The following is a 21848-nucleotide window of genomic DNA, read 5'->3' on the forward strand; positions in this document are numbered from 1 at the left end:
CTTTGAAATACTAATCCCCTAAGAATGCACAATGTAGCTGGAGTTTTTTTCTTAATAAATTACCATCATATTTCACTTATATGTCCAAGATTCCATGTAGATATTCCCAATCATTATTTTCTGTTTTCTTGCTAATTTGTGGAACCATTTCATTAGTTTCCCATGTTTGTTGAAAGAGTGACTCACCTTCATGCTATATATTTTGCTTCTAATAATCCAGGCTCTAAAGTATCCCTTGCTTAAAGGTTTGGGGTTCTTTACATTAAGCATTTTAAAGTAGCAACTCCACTTAATAAATGCCTCATTTCTTAAATAAAAATTTAAATCACCAAAATATATTTTAGAGGGGAAAGATTAAAAACACAGACACGTTGTCTAGAGCCGTGGTTCTCAACCTTCCTAATGCTTAGACCTTTAGTACAGTGCCTCAGGTTGTGGTGACGAACAAACATAAAGTCATTTTGTGGCTACTTCCTAATTGCAATCTTGCTAATGTTATGAATTTTAATGTAAATATTTTTAGAGATATAGATTTGAAAAGGTGTCAAAACACACAGGCTGAAAACCAATGATGTAAAGAACAATGGGCTGCAAGTCTGTACATGATTTTGACTTCTTGCTGCCTTCTAGACTTCATTGTTCTTTTTTATTTTTCCTTGTTCATACACATACAAGCTTTCTATATGTGTTAGAAATGTGCTCTTTCATATATACCTTTACACTTTATCTCTCCCTATTAAATAGCCCTCCTTCCTATATCTTAAGGTTACTTCTACCTATACTTAAGTAAAGAACTCTTTTTTTTATGTTTTATTGAGAAACTCTCACTAATGTAGACTGTGCCTCTGTGCCTGTTCAAGTTATCAGTTGGTACCTCTTTCTCTTTCCTATGATTGAAACACAAGAGTCAGACTCTTGCCCAACAGTATATCTAAGCATCTACAACTTGATTGAGGATTGGTCAAATATTAGTAAATTGTACTAATTTAGCCATTTACATTGTTCAGGCAAAAATCCGGGATCTTTATTATTTTCTTCACATTCACATTTTATAACAATAGTACTTAACAGGCAAACTATTGTTCCATATAGTCTCTCTGTTTAATTCTACATTAGTGAGAGTTTCTCAAGAAAACAAAAAGGAGTTCCTTTCTTAAGTATAGGCAGAAGTTATCTTAAGACATAGGAAGGAGGGCTTTAATACAGTGCCTAAGGTTGTGGTGACTGTCATATATGTTCTTTTCTATATACTAATCTCATGACCTTTGCATTTTATCTCCCTATTGAATAGCCATCCTTTCTACATGGAAAAATAGTTTGCCTGCTAAGTACTATTGTTATAAAAATGTAAACATGAAGGAAATAATAAAGATCCAGGATTTTTCCTTGAACAACCTAAATGGATAGATAACACTCAGTGAATGGAGGTAAACCTTCTGATAATGGTGTTTATGGAAGTTTCCTGTAAATTGGCAGATCCCTGCCAGGAAAAGGGAAAGGCCCATGAGAGTTAGGAAGTAGACAAATATCCCCTGTCTTTGGAACAATGCCAAAAAAATGATGATTCTCTAAGTTCTTTCCCCAGGCATAATAGAAGGAATTCTGGGGGAAATGACTGACCAGCCAAGCTATAATAAGGAAAGCTTAAGAAACTGTACAGAGAACACCAAGTTTGCAGATCTCCTTTGTTGTCACCCATATTGGGGTAGGTTTTTCAGTGAGAAAGCTGTTTTTCTTTCCCCAGCCAAATCCCTGTTAATAACGTCAATAAAAGCCACAGATTTACCACATTGCTATTTCTACAATTGGTATATTGTGAAATCCCTTTCTGATGTTTGTAGGTGTGTGTGTGTGTGTGTGTGTGTGTGTGTGTGTGTGTATCTGAACCCTTAAAAGTCAAGGTGAATTGAAGTGGAATAAGTTGTCCTGCAGGTTAAATTTAGAAGAAGGTTCACCATCTATGACAATGGGATTGAAATGTTGAAAATGGAAAAATATTAAAGGATATGTAGTCTAATAGCCTAAAGCATCCTATAGCATCCTATAAATGAAGACTAATCCAACTAGACCCTTTCTGTTCTGTCTTTGTGCTAGTATACTACCCCATTAGGTACTCAATGATGAGCTAACAGCCTTCAATAGACTTAACAGGAGTTGTGAGAATACTCAACTTGGTTGCTTAGATGTAGAAATATCCAACAAAAATAATATCCTCCAAAAATAATATCCTGCAAAAATAATATCCTGCAAAAATAATATCCTGCAAAAATGAGTTTTAGGTTGACTACTGCAATTTATTTTAAATCATTGTTGCTTAGAACTTAATATTTTAATTAAAAAATAGCAGAGCATTTTTATAAAAAACTGGATGTTACTATAATAAGCACAGTTTATTGTGTTTATAATCTTAAATGAAACATTCAATCTTTTACCATGGCCTATGATATTACACAGAGTCTTCCAAATTTGTCACCTGAAGAATAATACTAGTTTTCTGAGAGAAGATTTTTTCATTATATCATATTTTGAACTTTGTTTTCACATATGTAATGATGATTATACAGATTTCCATCCTTTGTGCCCATTATAGTACCTTATAGTGGTTCATTTACTCTAGGGTAAAGTCGGGCTTCACTGTCTGAGATGAGTTTTGCTTGGTCATAAAGTGTTATTCTATTATTTAGAATATTGCCAACAATTTTCGCATGATTATTCATGAAGCATATTTTCTGTATTTTTCCATTTTATAATATATCTTACTAGAATTTTCAGAATAATGAATATTTTAACTGTCTATGTCTATGGAATTAATACATTTTCAAGTACACCATGACACAGACTTGCATAAGTCTTTTATAATATCTCCTCACTCTTTACAATTATTCAGATTGCAGTTACACAATCTTTTTGACTTTTAATACAGATAATTAGTCTTCCCATTTCAGCTTGATCTTAATAGAGATTTGTACGTTTTAGAGATCTTCCCACAGTATCATGTCTAGTAGTTTTACTAATCTTCTCTGTTTTAATTTCATCTTTGTCTTTATTTCTTCATATTTATAGTTGTATATCATTTTACCTTCATTCTGTTACTTTATTGTTTTTTCCCACCTCTCTCTCTTTCTGAAAGTAGAAGTAGTTAACATACTTAAGGATTGCTGTATAGTTTCATATCAGACATTATAATATTTATTCTAATAGATATTCTGTTGTCATATTTAATTTACATATGGTTATTTAACAAGTCTCTATTCTCATTTATAAACACATGAACCAAGAAGGAGGAAGAAGATAAAGAAGAGGAAAAAGAGGAGGAGGTAGTTTTACTGGGACAGTTATAGAGAGACAGGTTACAAAAAGAGAACAAGCCAGAGAATGAGAAGTTAACAGATTAAAACAGGTTGACAAATTTAGTATGAGGCCAAGCAGAGCAATTCAGTCATAGGTCAAAAGAGAAGTCAGGTTGAATCCGTCATCTTAGAGGGGAGTTTGAACCAGAACAACAGAGTTGAACCAGCCAACAGAGTTCAGAAAGAACTAGAAGGAGTGAGATTAATCAGCAGTAGATCTTAGAGGCTGAAAATATCCTGGGCCTAGATAAGACTGTATGGAAGCCCATAGGGACCTTGGGGGTAGGAAGGACACATGCTCCACTATGTTCATAGCAGCCTTATTTATAATAGCCAGAAGCTGGAAAGAACCCAGATGTTGCTCAACAGAGGAATTGATACAGAAAATGTGGTACATTTACACAATGGAGTACTACTCAGCTATTAAAAAGAACGAATTTATGAAATTCCTAAGCAAATGAATGGACCTGAAGGGCATCATCCTGAGTAACCCAATCACAAAAGAACTCACATGATATGTACTCACTGATAAGTGGATATTAGCCCAGAAACTTATAATACCCAAGATACAAGATACAATTTGCAAAACACATGAAACTCAAGAAGAACAAAGAAGAACAAGGACCAAAGTGTGGACACTTTGCCCCTTCTTAGAATTGGGAACAAAACACCTATCGAAGGAGTTACAGAGACAAAGTTTGGAGCTGAGATGAAAGGGTGGACCATCTAGAGACTGCCATACCTGGGGATCCATCCCATAATCAGCTTCCAAACGCTGACACCATTTCATACACTAGCAAGATTTTGCTGAAAGGACCCTGATATAGCTGTCACTTGTGAGGTTATGCCAGGGCCTAGCAAATACAGAAGTGGATGTTCATAGTCAGCTATTGGATGGATCACAGGGCCCCCAATGGAGGAGCTAGAGAAAGCACCTAAGGTGCTAAAGGGATCTGCAACCCTATAGGTGGAACAACAATATGAACTAACCAGTACCCCCCCCCCACCCCAGAGCTCATGTCTCTAGCTGCATATGTATCAAAAGATGGCCTAGTCAGCCATCATTGGAAAGAGAGGCCCATTGGTCTTGCAAACTTTATATGCTTAAGTACAGGGGAACACCAGGGCCAAGAAGTGGGAGTGGGTTGGTAGGGAAGTGGGGGGGGGGGAGGATATGGGGGACTTTTGAGATAGCATTGGAAATGTAAATGAAGAAAATACCAAATAAACGTAAAAACAAAATGAAATACAATTATTCTACCCAAATATTTATCAATAAAATTATTCCTAATTGAAAAAAAGCCCAAAAAACAAAAAAGACTGTATGGAAGCTATAAGCTTCCAGGACTAGGTCTCTTTCTCTATTATTATTATTATTATTATTATTATTATTGATTATTTTATTTTCTTACGTTTCAAGTGTTGTTCCCCTTCCTGATCTCTGCTCTACAAACCCCTAACCCCATACCCTTTCAGCTTTGTCTCCAAGAGGATCTCCTCCACCCACCTACCCACTTCTGACTCACTTCTCTAGCAACCCAATATGCTGGGGTATCAATTCTCCATGGGATGAAGAGGCTTCTTGCCCATTGATGCCAGATAATTCAATCCTCTGCTACATATGTAGCTAAAGTTATGAATCCATCCATGTACACTCTTTGGTTCATGGTTTAGTCTCTGGGCGGTGCAGTTAGTTGATATTATTCTTCTTCCTATGGGGTTACAATCACATTCAGCTTCTTCAGTCATTCCTCTACCTCTTCCACTGGGGTCTCTGGACTCAGTCCAATGTTGGATTTGAGTATCTACATCTGTATTAGTCAAATGTTGACAAAACTCCTCAGGGACAGCTACACCAGGTTTCTGTCAGCAAGTAATTCTTGGCATCAACAATAGTGTGGGGATTGGTATCTGCAGAAGGGATGGATTTCTAGGTACGTGGTCTCTGGGTGAACTCTCCTTCACTCTGTTCCATTTTTTGTCCCTGCATTTCCATTTGACAGCAATTCTGTGTGAAGGATTTTGAGATGAGTGAATGGGCCTATGCCTCAACTGGAGGCCATGGCTATCTACTGGAGATGGCCTCTTCAGGTTCTATATCTCCTCTGTTGAGTATTTCAGCTGATGTGATCCCAGTTGGATCTTGGGTATGTCTCACTTCCCTAACATCTGGAACTCTCTAGTGCACCCCCTCTCCCATTCTCCACCCAACACTTCTACATATTTCCATTCATTTTTCTGATACTCTGGACTATTTCCCTGTTCCTTCCCATGCCTGATCCTGCCCTCCTTTTACTCTCCCTCTCCTCTCTCTATCCAAATTGCTTCCTCCTTCCCTCTACCTCCCATGATTATTTTGTTCCTCCTTCTAAGCAGGATATAAACATCTACATTTGGTCTTACTTCTTGTTAAGCTTCAGAGGGTCTATGAGTTGTAACCTGGATATTTGGAGCTTTTAGGCTAATATCCATTTATCAGTGAGTACATACCATGTGTGCCTTTTTGTGTCTGGGTAGCCTCACTCAGGATATTTTCTAGTTACATCCATTTGCCTGTAAATTTCAAAGAGTCATTGTTTTTAATAGCTGAGCAGTTCTCGATTGTGTAAATATACCACATTTTTTTCTATCCATTATTTCCTTGAGGAACATCTGGGTTGTTTCCAGCTTCTGGCTATTATAGATATGGATGCAATGAACATAGTGGAGCATGATAAAGTAGGCTTCACCCCTGGGATGCAGGGATGGTTCAACATACAGTAATTCATCAAAGTAATCCACTATATAAACAAACACAAAGAAAAAAATCCCATGATCATCTCCTTTGATGATAAAAAAGCATTTGACAAAATAAAACACCCCTTCATGTTAAAAGTATTGGAGAGATCAGGAATTCAAGGCCCATACCTAAACATAATAAAAGCAAATTACTGCAAACCAATAGCCAATATCAAATTAAATGGAGACATACTTGAAGCAATCCCACTGAAATCAGGGACAAGACAAGGATGCTCACTCTCCTCATATCTATTCAATATAGTACTCCAAGTGTTAACTAGAACAATAAGACAACAAAAAGAGACCAAGGAGATACAAACTAGTAAAGAAGAAATAGAGGTATCACTATTTGCAGATGATATGATAGTATACATATGCAACAAAAAATTCTACCAGGGAACTTCTCCAGCTGATAAAAAACTTCAGCAAAGTGTCTGGATATGAATTTAGCTCAAATAAATCAGTATCCTTCCATTAAAGAAAGGATAAACAGGCCGAGAATAAAATTAGGGAAACAATTCCTTTCACAATAGCCACAAATAGTATACAAAATCTTGGGGTAACTCTAACCAAACAAGTGAAAGACCTATATGACAATAAATTCAAGTCCCTCAAGAAAGAAATCAAAGAAGATCTTAGAAATGCAGAGATCTCCCATGCTCACGGATTGGCAGAATTAACATAGTAAAAATGGCCATCCTACGAAAGGCAATCTATAGATTCAATGCAAACCCTCTTAAAATCCCAATACAATTCTTCAGAGACATGGAAAGAGCAATTCTCAAATTCATCTGGAAAGACAAAAATCCCAGAATAGTGAAAACAATTCATAACAATAAAAGAACAACTGTGGGAATCACCATCCCTGACCTCAAGCTTTACTACAGAGCAATAGTGATAAAAACTGCATGCTATTGGTACAGAGACAGACATGTTGATCAGTGGAATAAATTTTTTATAAAGCATAAAATACTGTTTTTGTTTTAATAAAATATTCAACATAGATAACTCACTGCTACATTTTCACTAAAAGTAGAGATATAGTGTAATAAAAATCTTTGTAATTGAATGTCAATAACTCTGATAAAACTTATCATTTGCATGAAACAGAGTTTAGTAAGAATGTCTATGTTAAAAATGTTCTAGAACACTTAATATATGAACTGTTTCAACTTTAACATTACTAATAGAGGTCAAAGATTTTGTAGCAGAGATTAGTCTTAAATATGAGGTATTCAGACTATTGAAAGCAAATATCATCAGCATTACAATGTTTCTAAAAATTAGGGATCATGTACAATAATCAAAAATAAATATAAATTTCAGCATTGCTTTAATGCAATGGCACATGAATTAAAATTGCATTATAATGAAATTGATGTTGAACACTCCTATTAATATCAAATGAATTCATCATGACCAGCACAGTTACAATGAATACTAAATGAGCTAATAATAACTAACTATTTAAATTGTTGCCTAATTGTTTTATTTCATTTTATGTAATTTTTTGGTCCTATTTTAACTGCTAGGTTAATAGACAATGACATTAAATAATTCATTTTCTTGCTCACACTGTTTTCAAGATCTCTGTATTCCCCCTCTTTGTTTCATATCACATCCATCTGTTGTCTCTTTCTCTAATACTACTCCTGACAGTCAATTAGCAAATACAGACCATAATTGACAATGAAAAAGCAATGAAATGAGAAAACACAATGAGTACATTTCCCCTTGAACCAACATACTGGACATAGTCAAATTCAGACTTTTAAGTTATCACTATTGATGTTATAAAATACTAAGAATTTTTTTCTGTTTTTTAATTCTACATCCTATAGAATCAATTAAATGAAACTGTTGTTTGTTTCAAAATTATTTGTATCACAAAAAAGCTTAATTTATTCAATTATTAAAATAATTTAATTTTTAATAACTACTTTTGTGTGTCTTTGTATTGTGCTATGTCTAATATATATATATATATATATATATATATATATATATATATGAACATTGGCACTGAAATATGTATATGCACACATGTAGAATCCTAAAGTTGATATCTTGTCTTTCCTCAATTACTTTCTATGCTTAATTTTTTAAAAAAGACTCTCTCATTGAATGTGGATCTCATAGACTAACATAAGCAAGATGTAGAATGATGTTTAGGAACCTGTCTGTCTCCATTCTCCCATTGTGTTTACAGGAATTTATCACCCTGTAATATTTTATGTCGGTTATGTGGATCCAAAGAGTTCTTGATTGTATGGCATGAGTACTTTACTCATGAACTATAATGGTCTCTAATTTTTCACTTTTAAACTCTTTAGAAAGCAATAATATAGGCATACTAGGATACCTGCATAAAAGGGATGGAAGATGAATTATGCTCATGGTTTCAGAATTTGCAGGCCTACAAGTATATGGTAGAAAATTAGAGCTCATATCAAGGTAATCTAGAAACAGAAAAAAAAAAAAAAAAAAAAACAGGAAGGAGCCACAGTAGCATATGCTCTTCAGATGCATGTCCTCAGTGACTTACCTCTCCCAACAAGGTCTCCCCTTCACAGTTACTACCAACTCTTGACGAGCTATACACTTTTTAACCCATTAATGAGCTACATTTATTTGATAAGAATTATAATAAAGTCATCATTTCTGGGAATTCTCTTCATATACACCTAGAGATGTACTCTTACTAATCCACTGGGAATTCTTCAACTCAATCAAATGGATAATATTATCTATCACATCTGTTCAATTAATTAAATGTTGTCATCTCTTTTTTTTTGCTCTTTTTGCATAAATTTACCTTAGTTTCCTTAAAAGGTGACCATAGAGGCACTTATTCTTATCATTCAATCTTTCTTCCTATGCAGTATTCAGATCCCCATACTCTCTCATAATGGCATCTTCTATACAAAACAATGGCAATAGATTTTCAAATGTGTTTTGATCAAATACAGAAGAACAATTTTTAAACAAGTTAATAAAAACTGGATCTAGATTCTGTAGTTCTTTTATTGAACAAAATTATCTTTAACAGTTTTTCTATAATTGTGTGAGGTAGTGATCAGGCAAAATTAAATCCAAACAACTATAATCATATAGTGTTAGTTTCTACCACACCACACTTTCCTATTACTCAGTGATTGCTAGCTTGATTAGAAAATAAATGTAATATTCATACATGTTTAGGTCATGAGTATAAAAGATGACACCCTGGTGTGCTTAGGCTCCAAATCCACAGACTCAATAGTCATATATTCAAAATATCTAAAATATATTTTATTTATATGTAGAGTTTTGTATCCACATAGCAATTTTCTAATCAGTGAAATACAATACACATTTCTGTACAATCTATACTATAACAAGTATCAAGGACACAAGGCATTTAAATTACAAGGGACAACAAGTGTGTATAGTTTGCACATACATGGTAATCCATTTTATATAAGGAACTGAACTGAATCCATTTTATATAAGGAACCTAAGGTTCCTGGTATCTGTAAGGTCCTTGGAGACTCATTATTCCTCTACAGATATTAGAAACTAGCCATAAGGAGATATCGATTTACCCAAGTCTCAACACTGTTTGAGATTCCCTTGTACTTGTACTACCTATGCGGCCCTGAGGGAAAAATATATGAATAAAATGAGCAATATCTCATAAAGAAGAAGAACTGAGTCACAGAGGATGCTACACAATAATCTGAACTTAGAATCTCTAAAGAAATGAGGATTGGCCTCAGAGCTGACCCTGTGCCATAGATCTTCATACCCAAATGCTACCAATGGATAGGTGGTCTCCAAGGAGTCTGGTCACACCTTGGAGCACAGCTGTGACCACAAATTCTGCTCAAACACCTGGCCAAAGAGGGACACAACAGGAGCCCTAATTACACAGGAACTGAGAAGAAGCCTAGGACTGGATTCTTTTGGTTTGGGTCTGCACCCTAGAGCTAACCCTGTGCCAAAGTTCTTGATACCCAAATTATTCTTGGAGATAACTAGTCTCCTGTGAGTGCTGACACACAGACTTGCAGGAGGGACAAGCCACAGTCAGAGACAGCAAGACCAGCTAACACCACAGATAACCAGATGGCAAGAGGCCAAGTGCAAAGACATAAGCAACAGAAACCAAGGCTATTTGGGATCATCAGCTTCTACCACAGCAAGCCCTGGATACAGCCAACACACTGGAAAAGCAAGACTCTGATTTAAAATCACATCTCATGATGATGATAGAGGACTTTAAGAAGGGCATAAATAACTCAATTAAAGAAACACTGGAGATCACAGGTAAAGAGGTAGAAGCCCTCAAAGAGAAAACACTAAATATCCCTTAAAGGATTATAGGAAAATGCAACTGTACAGGTGAAGGAATTGAACAAAACCATCTAGGATCTAAAAATGGAAATAGAAACAATAAAGAAGTCACAAAGAGAGACAGTCCTGGAGATAAATAAACCCAGGAAAGAGATCAGGAGTCATAGATGCAAGTATCAACAACAGAATATAAGAGTTAGAAGAGAGAATCTCTGGTGCAGAAGATACCACAGAAAATATTGACAAAACAGTCAAAGAAAATGCAAAATGCAGAAAGCTCATAAACCAAATGATCCAGGAAATCCAGAACACAATGAGAAGACCAAACCTAAGGGTCATAGGTATAGAAGAGAGTGAAGATTCCCAACTCAAAGGGACAGTACATTTCTGCAACAAAATTATGGAAGAAAACTTCCCAATCCTAAAGGAAAAGATGCCCATAAACAAGAAGCCTACAGAATTCCAAATAGATTAGACAAGAAAAGAAATTCCTCCTGTCACATAATATTCAAAACAGCAAATACACACAAAAAGAAAGAATATTAAAATCAGAAAGAGAAAAAGGTCAAGTCACATATGAAGGCAGAATTATCAGAATTATACCAGACTTCTCACCAGAGACTGTGAAAGCTAAATGATACTGTGCAGTTTTTATACAGACCCTAAGAGAACAAAAATGTCAGCCCAGGCTACTATACCCAACAAAACACTCAATTACCATAGATGGCAAAACTAGGATGTTCGATTACAAAAACAAATTTACACAATATCTCTCCACACATCCAACCCTACAAAGGATAGTAGAAGAAAAACTCCAACACAAGGAGGGAAACTACACCTACAAAAAGCAAGAAATTAATCTTTCAACAAACCCAAAAGAAGATAGCCACACAAATGTAATTCTGTCTCTAACAACAAAAATAACAGAAAGGAACAATCACTTTTCCTTAATACCTCTAAACACCAGTGGACTCAATTCGCAATAAAAGTACATAGACTAAAAGAATGGATATATAAACAGGACCCAGCATTTCGCTACATGCAGGAAACACACCTCAGTGACAAAAACAGGCACAACCTCAGAGTTAAATGTTGAAAAACAATTTTCCAAGCATATGGCCCCCAAAAACAAGCTGGAGAAGCCATTCTAGCATTGAATAAAATTGACTTTCAATCCTGAGATTCCACCTCACATCAGTCAAAATGTCTAAGATCAAAAACTTAGGTGATAACAGATTCTAGTGAAGATGTGGAGAAACATAAACATTCCTTCATTGCTGTAGGATTGCAGGCTGGTATAACCACTCTAGAAATCAGTTTGGCAGTTCCTCAGAAAATTGGACATAATACTACCTGAGGACCCAGCTATACCACTCTGGACATGTACCCAGAAGATGCTCCAACATATAACAAGATACATGCTCCACTATGTTCATATCAACTACTTTTACAATACCCAGAAGCTAGAAACAACCCAGATATCCCTCAACAGAGGAATAGATACAGAAAATATAATAAATTTACACAGTGATTAAAAACAATGGCTTCATGAAATTCTCAGGAAAGTGGATGGATCAAAAAATATCATCTTAAGTGAGGTAACTCAGTCACAAAAGAACATATATGGTATGCATTCACTAATAAGTGAATATTAGGCATAGAACATGGAATACCCACAATACAACTCATGGAACACATGAAGCTCAAGAGTGGATGCTTTAGTCCTTAGAATGGAGAAGAATGTAATCAAAGGAAGAAAACGGTATAAGGGACCTGAGAGGAAGAAAGGAGGATGAGGAGGAAAAGGATGCCAAGATCAGGTGTGGGAAGAGACTTGGAGAAATACAGAGTGTCAGGAAATTGGACAGAGGTGTGTGGGATATGGGGAACTGGGGGGTAGCAACCAGAAAGTCCCAGATGCCAGGAAAGCAAGAGCCTCCCAGGCTCCCAGGGGGATGATATTCACTGAAATACACCACAAAGGGAGCTAAGGGGAGAAACTGTAAATTTCATATGTGAGGTTAGGCATGGCCTACAGGTTAAGGTATGGGGCCACCCACTCATCTCCAAAATTTTAGCCCAGAATTGCTCCTATCTAAAGGAAATACAGGGACAAAGAGTAAAGTAGAGACAAGGAAAGGCCATCCAGAGACTATCCCACCTGGGGATCCATCCCTTATGCAGACACCAAACCCAGACACTATTGCTAAAACCAAAAGGTGCTTGACTACAGGAGCCTGATACAGCTGTCTCCTGAGTGGCACTGCCAGATCCTGACCAATACAGATGAGAATGCTCACAACCAACCACTGGAATACGCACAGGGACCTCAGTGGAAGAGTTAGGGGAAGGACTGAAATAGCTGAAGGGGCCTTATCTGGCATCAATGGGAGGGCAGGCTTTTGGTCCTGTGAAGGCTTAATGCCCCAGTGTAGAGGAATGGTAGGGCAGTAAGGCAGGGGTGGATGGATGGATAGGGGAGCAGCCTCATAGAAGCAGGGTACAGGGGCCAGGATAGTGGCGTTGTAAAGGGGAAGCCTGGAAAGGGGATAACATTTGAAATGTAAACAAATGAAAAATCTAATTTTTAAATTAAAGGAAAAAAAGAAAGAGGAAAGGAAGAAAGGAAGAAAGCAAGCAAGGAAGGAAGGAAGGGAGGAAGGAAGGGAGGGAGGGAGGGAGGGAGGAAGGAAGGAAGGAAGGAAGGAAGGAAGGAAGGAAGGAAGGAAGGAAGGAAGGAAGGAAGGAAGGAAATAAATGAGAAAGAAGAAGAAATAAATGAGGACTAATCAGTCTGAAGCCTGAGAACAAGCTAATGATTTATGAGGGACAGGAATATGGCTTGGAGGGCTGCATTCCGGTTAAGAATCGGTAGAGAATAGGAAGGAATCACAATGAAGCATACTTTAATGAAAGTGATTATTCAAGAAGACTATCATTTACATTCAATATCATTTGTCGAAACAACTTACTGTTTGCAAATCTTTACTTTAGTACTTTCCTAACAAAACTGTTCTCTCTTCTGTGCCCATAGTTTAGAAAATCAAAACCATACAATTAATGAAAAACAATGACTTTCAATCACTGGATTTTTCAAATTTTTTGTTTTTTTTGTTTATTATGTCTGAGGGGAAGTGTCATCCATGCCATAGCATGTGTAGGTTAGAAGAGAGTTTGAGGGAATCTATTCTCTCCTACCATGTATATCCAGGGATCAAACACAATTCCTAAGCCTCAGATGCAAACAGGTTTTAGTGGTGATCCATCTTGCTAGATCAGAAATGATGAATTTCAAGAATCTTCTACAGATAAAAATACATATTTACATGGTATCAATAAGGGAAAATAAGATGATTTACTATTTGAATGACATTAATTACAGAATTTAATAAGAAGGAGTCCAATGTTGTCATTGCAAATAATTTACTAAAAATGTAACTAGAGATACACACTCTGCTTCTTTTAGTGCTTACTATAACTCGAGAGTTGTTTTGTTTTGTTTTGTTTTGTTTTGTTTTGTTTTGTTTTGTTTTGTTTTGTTTTGTTTTGTTTTGTTTTGTTTTGTTGAGACACGGTTTCTCTGTATAGCCCTGGCTGTCCTGGAACTCACTCTGTAGACCAGGCTGGCCTCGAACTCAGAAATCCACCTGCCTCTGCCTCCCAAGTGCTGGGATTAAAGGCATGCCCAGCATAACTTGAAATTTGAATACAAGTTTTCTTCAGTGTAATGACTAAGAACTTTTCCTTCTAACCTCTCAAGAATTTCAGATGGACTGGTGGAAGTGTTCTGTAATCTGATCTCCTAAGAAACTGGGGCAAAGGCATCACAAATTGTAGTCCTGCTAGAGCTATAGCATGCCTTAAAGGCCAGCTTCAGCAATTGAGGCCTTACCTCAAAGCTAAAAGCCCAAAGAAGCTGTGGGTTAAACTCAATGGTGGAATGTTTGTCTCAAGTAAAAAACAAAACAAAAACAAACAAACAAACAAACAAAGGTCCTGAGTTCAATCTGCAGTAGTAAAGGAAGGTGAAACAGCTCATGGGGAAAAGAATTTCCTACCACTCACTTAGCATTCCAGAGAAGTGAGGACAGCACGACTCTGTGCTTCAGCCTTAAGAGTGACAATGACACGCTTTCTCTGCCCTTTATACACTTGAAAACTGTATCCAATAACTGGCTAAAACAGTCATCACTTTTATATTTATGTTGGTGAAAGTCTACCTAAGTCATTAGAGAATGGTCCCAGGCCAGGACTAGGTCCTCCTTCCATTTCATCCTCCACAGAATTTCAGTTGCTTACATTTTTCCCCCATAAGCCCCCTTTCTTTTTGGATGATGTCATCTTTCTAAACATGTTTTTTTAAATAGACTTTCCCAACCTGTCTTCTTTTCCTAACCTAAACTGAGGTAGAGAACTTAAAAAAATAAAAATAAAAAAATAAAAAAACAAAACAAAACAAAAACAACAAAACCATTTCATCAAAGGGATAGCTGCCCAATTCCTGAGTTTTCCATTTCAAAACTTTTTATCATGGAGGCTCTGACAATGTTTGGCACCATCTGTGCCTTAGTTTTCGTTTCTTCTGATTTTTTTTCTCTTTCTTTTTTTCCTTTTTTTTCCCCTTGAACTGAGGTGCCAGCCACACCAGCCTGTGCTTCTGTTTTCTGCCAAGAAGACAAAAAGAAAAAAAAAAAAGAGAGACAGAGAAATAAAAATGACATGAATACTAAAATAAAATTGCTCAATGCTTCTGGTGTAAGCAGTGTACGTTTCTACTGAGTTTTCTTTAAGAATCTGTTTTTATCATCCTTTACAATAGAATACGCACAAGAAAACTTGTGGTCTATTAACAGAAAACAGAGGCCCTGGCAGGCTCCAGAACAGCACAATCTTACAGTTGGGGAGACTGGGCAAGAACCCAAGTTTGTCCATGCCTAAGAACAACACTGTCTGCTAAAATTACAGTTTTCCCTTTTCACAAACCTCAAAGTTGTGAAACTTTACTAACTTTAAGAAAAGAACAGTTGGCCATACAAAAGATAACTTCCAAATCTTGAAGTAACTTACTTATACTTGCAAATGAACCACTTGGACTGAGTCTGAAAATGTATTTGTTCCAATTATTCTGTGAAGGTATCGAGAGAAAAGTAATCATTTTCTATGTTACTGGGATTAAAAGACTCCAAACGTTGGTTCCAAAGAAAGAATTTGACCAATACTTGTAAGTGGATGTACAAAAATGGATGCTGTTGAAATGATAGCTACAATTTAAATAGCAAAACTTTTTATTCATTCTTTATAAGCTCAGGATGATATAATAAAGTTAAATAAAAAAGAGAACTACTTTTAAAGTGTTGATTCTAACAGATTCCATGATTTTTTTCCAAAGACAGATACTACTATTTGAGCTTTGCCATTTCTCATGAAGTAATTTATGTATGACTAAAGAAGGATGAGGAACAAGCAACCTGATTCTACCTCCATAAATCAAGCTACATTGCAGCAAATTACAGCAAGTTTGACCTAGTTATGAAATACTTTTATTAACATCCATTTGGGTGGAAGACTGGCTTTAGGAACAGGGTAAACTTCAATATAAAGCTATTAACTGGTAAAAAGCTGTGAAGAGAAGGATGCCAGGAGGTCGAGATGTAGTACATAGTAAAAAAATTTATTATCTTCAGGTTGGCAAGAGAAAAGGAAAGTCTAGGATTGATATCTAGGATACAACACTACCTAAGTCCTCTTCAAATTGGGAATGGCACTCTTAGGAGGGCATTGCATACACTAGCAAGATTTTGCTGAAAGGACCCAGATATAGCTGTCTCTTGTGAGAGACTATGCCGGGGCCTAGCAAACACAGAAGTGGATGCTCACAGTCAGCTATTGGATGGATCACAGGGCCCCCAATGGAGGAGCTAGAGAAAGTACCCAAGGAGCTAAAGGGATCTGCAACTCTAGAGGTGGAACAACATTATGAACTAACCAGTACCCTGGAGCTCTTGTCTCTAGCTGCATATGTATCAAAAGATGGCCTAGTCGGCCATCATTGGAAAGAGAGGCCCATTGGACACACAAACTTTATATGCCCTAGTACAGGGGAACGCCAGGGCCAAAAAAATGGGAATGGGTGAGTAGGGAAGTGGGTGGGAGGGTATGGGGGACTTTTGGGATAGCATTGGAAATGTAATTGAGGAAAATACATAATAAAAAATATTAAAAATTAAAAAAATAAATACTGTAGAGAGTTCTGTAGACTTTCAGCATAAATTATCAGAATTAATAAATTTAGTAACATTGCTAAATAGAAACCTCATATAAAAAGTTCTATTATATTTCTGTATGTCAGCAACAGTTAGAAAATAAAAAATTTACACACACACACAAAAATAAATGGAGAGGTACCACCCCTTGCGAGTGATTTACAGTGCTCCTGGGTTATCAGCTCCTTGGCCACCTGGAGAAGACAGGCCAGCATCTAGCTGGATCATGCCAATGCCAAGCACATGTTTCTCATGCTATACCATGATAACTGACTGACTGCATGAAAGTAACTCATTTTGCTGTGATTTCACTGCTGACTTAACACAGGCTAGATAAAGAGGATATTTTGGGTTCCAACAGAGACAGCAAGTTGTTCTCTTTTGTTATTACTATTTTTAAATCAACACAAAATTACATTGCTATTTTGATAACAAATAGATCTTTATTATTAATAAAGATTAACTTCAAAATTTGTTTTAATGGAAATTTGTAATGTGTAGTTAGAAATGTAGTCCAGAAAATTGTACTCGTATGACTCATGTTTTTTTACATGTGAAAATTCTAAAATGTTACCAATCTCTTTAATTATTTTAAACTACTATTAAAGATAATTTCAGAGTTTCAGTCATCATTTAATTTGCCCAGTTTTCTTTCCTCTCCATAAATATCTTATTATGCAAAATATATGTTCAAAGTTCTTACACAGAGACACTTATTGAAAAAAAATTGCTATAGTTATGATCTGAATACCTTTGAAATAATATTTTATGAATTATGTTGTTACAAATACCATATGCTGAATTATAATATACAATTCTCTGTTACTATGGATCTAGTGCTATGAAATAGCATATTTATTTCTAACAAAATTAATATAACTACATTTCAGCACAACTGAATAATTTGGTGTGAGACAATGAAATAGGAAATACAAAATTTTGTTTTTAATAACATAATTCATATTTGAATATTTTGAAAATAATGAGTATTGCTCAGTACTAAATGTCTATATTCTGTCAGTCTATTTATCATCTATCCATCTATCTATCTATCTATCTATCTATCTATCTATCTATCTATCTATCTATCTATCATCCATAAACATTCATAGATACAAATACACACATGTATAAACAGAAACTGGTTATTGAATTTTAGTTTTGATCATATTATCTAATGAAAGTGTAACATCCTTCCTGACTCTTTTTGAAAACTTGTACTTTTTAAGGATACTCTTCAGAATTTGATTCTATTGCATTTTATTGATTATTATTACTTATCTGGATTTTATGAGTTAAAGTATGCAAATTAAATCGGTACAAAACTACTGATAAAGTCATCTGTCTAATGTAATCACAGAAGTGTGTACACTCCATAAATTCATGAGTCTTTTGAAGTAAATGAGTTCTATATTCTAAGCAACCCTTAAAAATCCAACATTGAGGTATTTTATATATGTTGTTTGTCCTATTTGCAAATATTTAATAGAAAAACCACCAGACTTTAGAATTATAAGAAGATCTCTGCCTAAAGGCTACAGTTAGTCATACAAACAGGATTTATCAAATATATTCCTTACAAATCCAAAATTATTATTTAAATTTAGGATTCAAAACTACTTATATTTTTAGTCAGCATTTAAATTAAGTTTCTTTCACTGTTCCCCACCCCCCCCTTTTTTTTGGTTTTGTGTAGTAGATTCTCTATACTCTTAAATATACAAGAGTTAGATCACTTTTCAATTACAAATGAGAAAATTGGTTCAATTAAAACTAGAATATCTTACATGTATTTTACAGAACATTTCAATTTCTCATTTTATATTCTGTGTTAGTTTTCTATGTTGAGTATTAAATAGTTCTCAAAATGAAGTATAATCTTCAATATTAGGGGCGATTTTTGTATTAGCTAGCCTTCACAAAAAATTTGTGGGACAATAGAATCTACACAGAATAACAAAAATTAATCTATATGTAGCTCCATTAATTTTAAAGATACAAAATTGTTTATATCACTGTCATTTTTTTGATCCCATCACATGCGAAATTTAACTGATGTTTACTCAGGATCTTGACTATGTTCAGAACTCTAAGTTAAAGGAGATATGAATGATGTAGACAATGAAGATAGGGTGGTCATTTTTGGATAATGGAAACTATTAGAATGAATAGGATGCTTTAATAATGTTGATGATAATGCCAGGAGCTAGTAAGGTTTCAAAGGGAGTTAAGAACCCTTGTGAGAAAATGCTAATGGACTAGGAGTTGTATAACTTCTGTTTCAAATTTGAAATATAGCTGTCTTTTGTGAGGCTATGCCACTGCCTGGCAAAAACAGAAGTGATGCTCAAAGTCATCTATTAGATGGAACACAGGGCTCACAACGAAAGAGCTAGAGAAAGTACCCAAAGAGCTAAAGGGGTCTGCAATCCTATAGGAGGAACAACAATAGTCCATCCTTTCGACTTAGCTCCAAACTTTGTCTCTGTAACTCCTTTCATGGGTATTTTGTTCCCTATTCTAAGGAGGAATGAAGTACCCACGCATTGGTCTTCCCTCTTCTTGATTTTCTTGTGTTTTGCAAATTGTATCTTGGGTGTTCTATGTTTCTGGGCTAATATCCACTTATCAGTGAGTGCATATCTAATGACTTCTTTTGTGATTGGGTTACCTCACTCAGGATGATATCCAACAGATACATCCATTTGTCCAAGAATTTCATAAATTCATTGTTTTTAATAGCTGAGTAGTACTCTACTATGTAAATGTATCATATTTTCTGTCCATTCCTCTGTTGAGGGACATCTGAGTTCTTTCCAGCTTCTGGCTATTATAAATAAGGCTACTATGAACATATTGGAGCATGTGTTCTTTTTACCAGTTGGAACTTCTGGTTATGTGTCCAGGAGAGGTATTGCTGGATATTCCCACCAGCAGTGGAGGAGTGTTTCTCTTTCTCCACATCCTTGCCAGCATCTGCTGTCACATGAACTTTTGATCTTAGCCATTCTGACTGGTGTGAGTTGAAATCTCAACGTTGTTTTGATTTGCATTTCCCTGATGATTAAAGACGTTGAACATTTTTTCAGGTGCTTCTCAGCCATTCGGTATTCCTCAGTTGAGAATTCTTTGTTAAGCTCTGTACCCATTTTTAATGGGGTTATTTGAATTTCTGGAGTCCAGCTCTTGAGTTCCTTGTATATATTGGATATTAGTCCCCTATATGATTTAGGATTGATAAAAATCCTTTCCAAATCTGTTGGTGGCCTTTTGTCTTATTGACAGTGCCTTACAGAAGCTTTGGAATTTTATGAGGTTCCATTTGTCAATTCTTGATCTTACAGCACCAGCCATTGCTGTTCTGTTTAGGAATTTTTCCCCTGTGACCATATTTTCGAGGCTTTCCCCCACTTTCTTTTCTGTTAATTTCAGTGTCTCTGGTTTTATGTGGAAGTCTTCGATCCACTTAGACTTGAGCTTTGTACAAGGAGATAAGAATGGATTAATTCACATTCTTCTACATGATAACTGCCAGTTGTGCCAGCACCATTTGTTGAAAATGCTGTCTTTTTTCCACTAGATGGTTTTAGCTCCCTTGTCAAAGATCATGTGACCATAGGTGTGTGGGTTCATTTCTGGGTCTTCCATGCTATTCCATTGATCTACCTGTCTGACACTGTACTAGTACCTTGCAGTTTTTATCACAATTGCTCTGTAGTACAGCTTAATGTCAGGCATGGTGATTCCATGCTATTGTTGAGAATAGCCCAGGGATCCATCCCATAATCAGCCACCAAACCCAGACACTATTGTATATGGCAGCAAGATTTTGATGAAGGGACCCTGGTATAGCTGTCTCGTATGAGGTATGCAAGTGCCTGGCAAATACAGAAGTGGATTCTCACAGTCATCTATAAGATGGAACATAGGGCCCCCAACTGAGAAGCTAGAGAAAGCACCCAAGGAGCTGAAGGGGTCTACAACCCTTAGGTGGAACAACAATATGAACTAACTAGTACCCCCAGAGCTCATGTCTCTAGCTGCATATGTAGCAGAAGATGGCCTAGTCAACCATCTCTGGGAAGAGAGGCCACTTGGTATTGCAAACTTTATATGCCCCAGTACAGGGGAATGCCAGGGCCAAGAAGTGGGAGTGAGTGGGTAGGGGAGCAGGGTAGGGGGAGGGTACAGGGAACTTCCCAGATAGCATTTGAAATGTATATAAAGAAAATATCTAATAAAAATAAATAAATAAAAAAGAAAAAACAAAGGAGAAACAACAATATGAACTAACCAGTACCCCCTAGAGCTTGTGTCTCTAGTTGCATATGTAGCAGAGGATGGTCTAGTCAGCTATCAATGGGAGGAGAGGCCCTTGGTCTAGTGAAGATTATATGCTCCAGTACAGGGGAATGCCAGCATCAGGAAGCAGGAGTGGATGAGTTGGGGAGCAGGACAGGGGGAGGTATAAAGAACTTTTGGGATAGCATTTGAAATGTAAATGAAGAAAATATCTAATAAAAAAGAAAATTACAAAAAAAAAAAAAAAAAAAGATGGTAGCCTACAGGTAAAGTGCTAAGGTAATCAGAGTAAACTGGAATTGGGTTGTAGAGATTAATCCATGCATTTTAGCAAGTTTCCACTGCATTAGGTTTTCATAAGATCCATCAAATGCTCCTGAATTCTATCTGTCTCTCCCAGAATGTCCTACTTCAATCCAATTTCCCATCCATCTACTCATCTCTTCTTCTTTTACCTGTCCTTACCCTTACACCATCCAGTCATAAAATCTATTCTATTTCTCCCTTCCTTGGACCTTCATAAGTCCTCAATAATCGCTTTCTCTATACCTATTCTCTCTGATTCTATGAATTATATCTTGGTTATTATTTATTTAATGGCTAATATGCCCATGTATGTGAATACATACCATATTAAGTTTCCTGGGTCTGGTTTATGTCAATCAGGCTCAGTTGTTTCTAGTTATATCTATTTGCCCAATAATTTCATGAAGGCATCCTTATAACATTGTCTAAAAGTGCCACATATTCTTTATTCATTCTTCAGATGATGGACAACTAAGTTGTTTCCAATATTATGAATAAAGAAGCAGTGAACATG

The sequence above is a fragment of the Mus caroli genome, unplaced genomic scaffold, assembly GCF_978045245.1.
Source record: "Mus caroli unplaced genomic scaffold, Mus_caroli_1 scaffold_15, whole genome shotgun sequence".
NCBI classification, from domain to species: domain Eukaryota; kingdom Metazoa; phylum Chordata; class Mammalia; order Rodentia; family Muridae; genus Mus; species Mus caroli.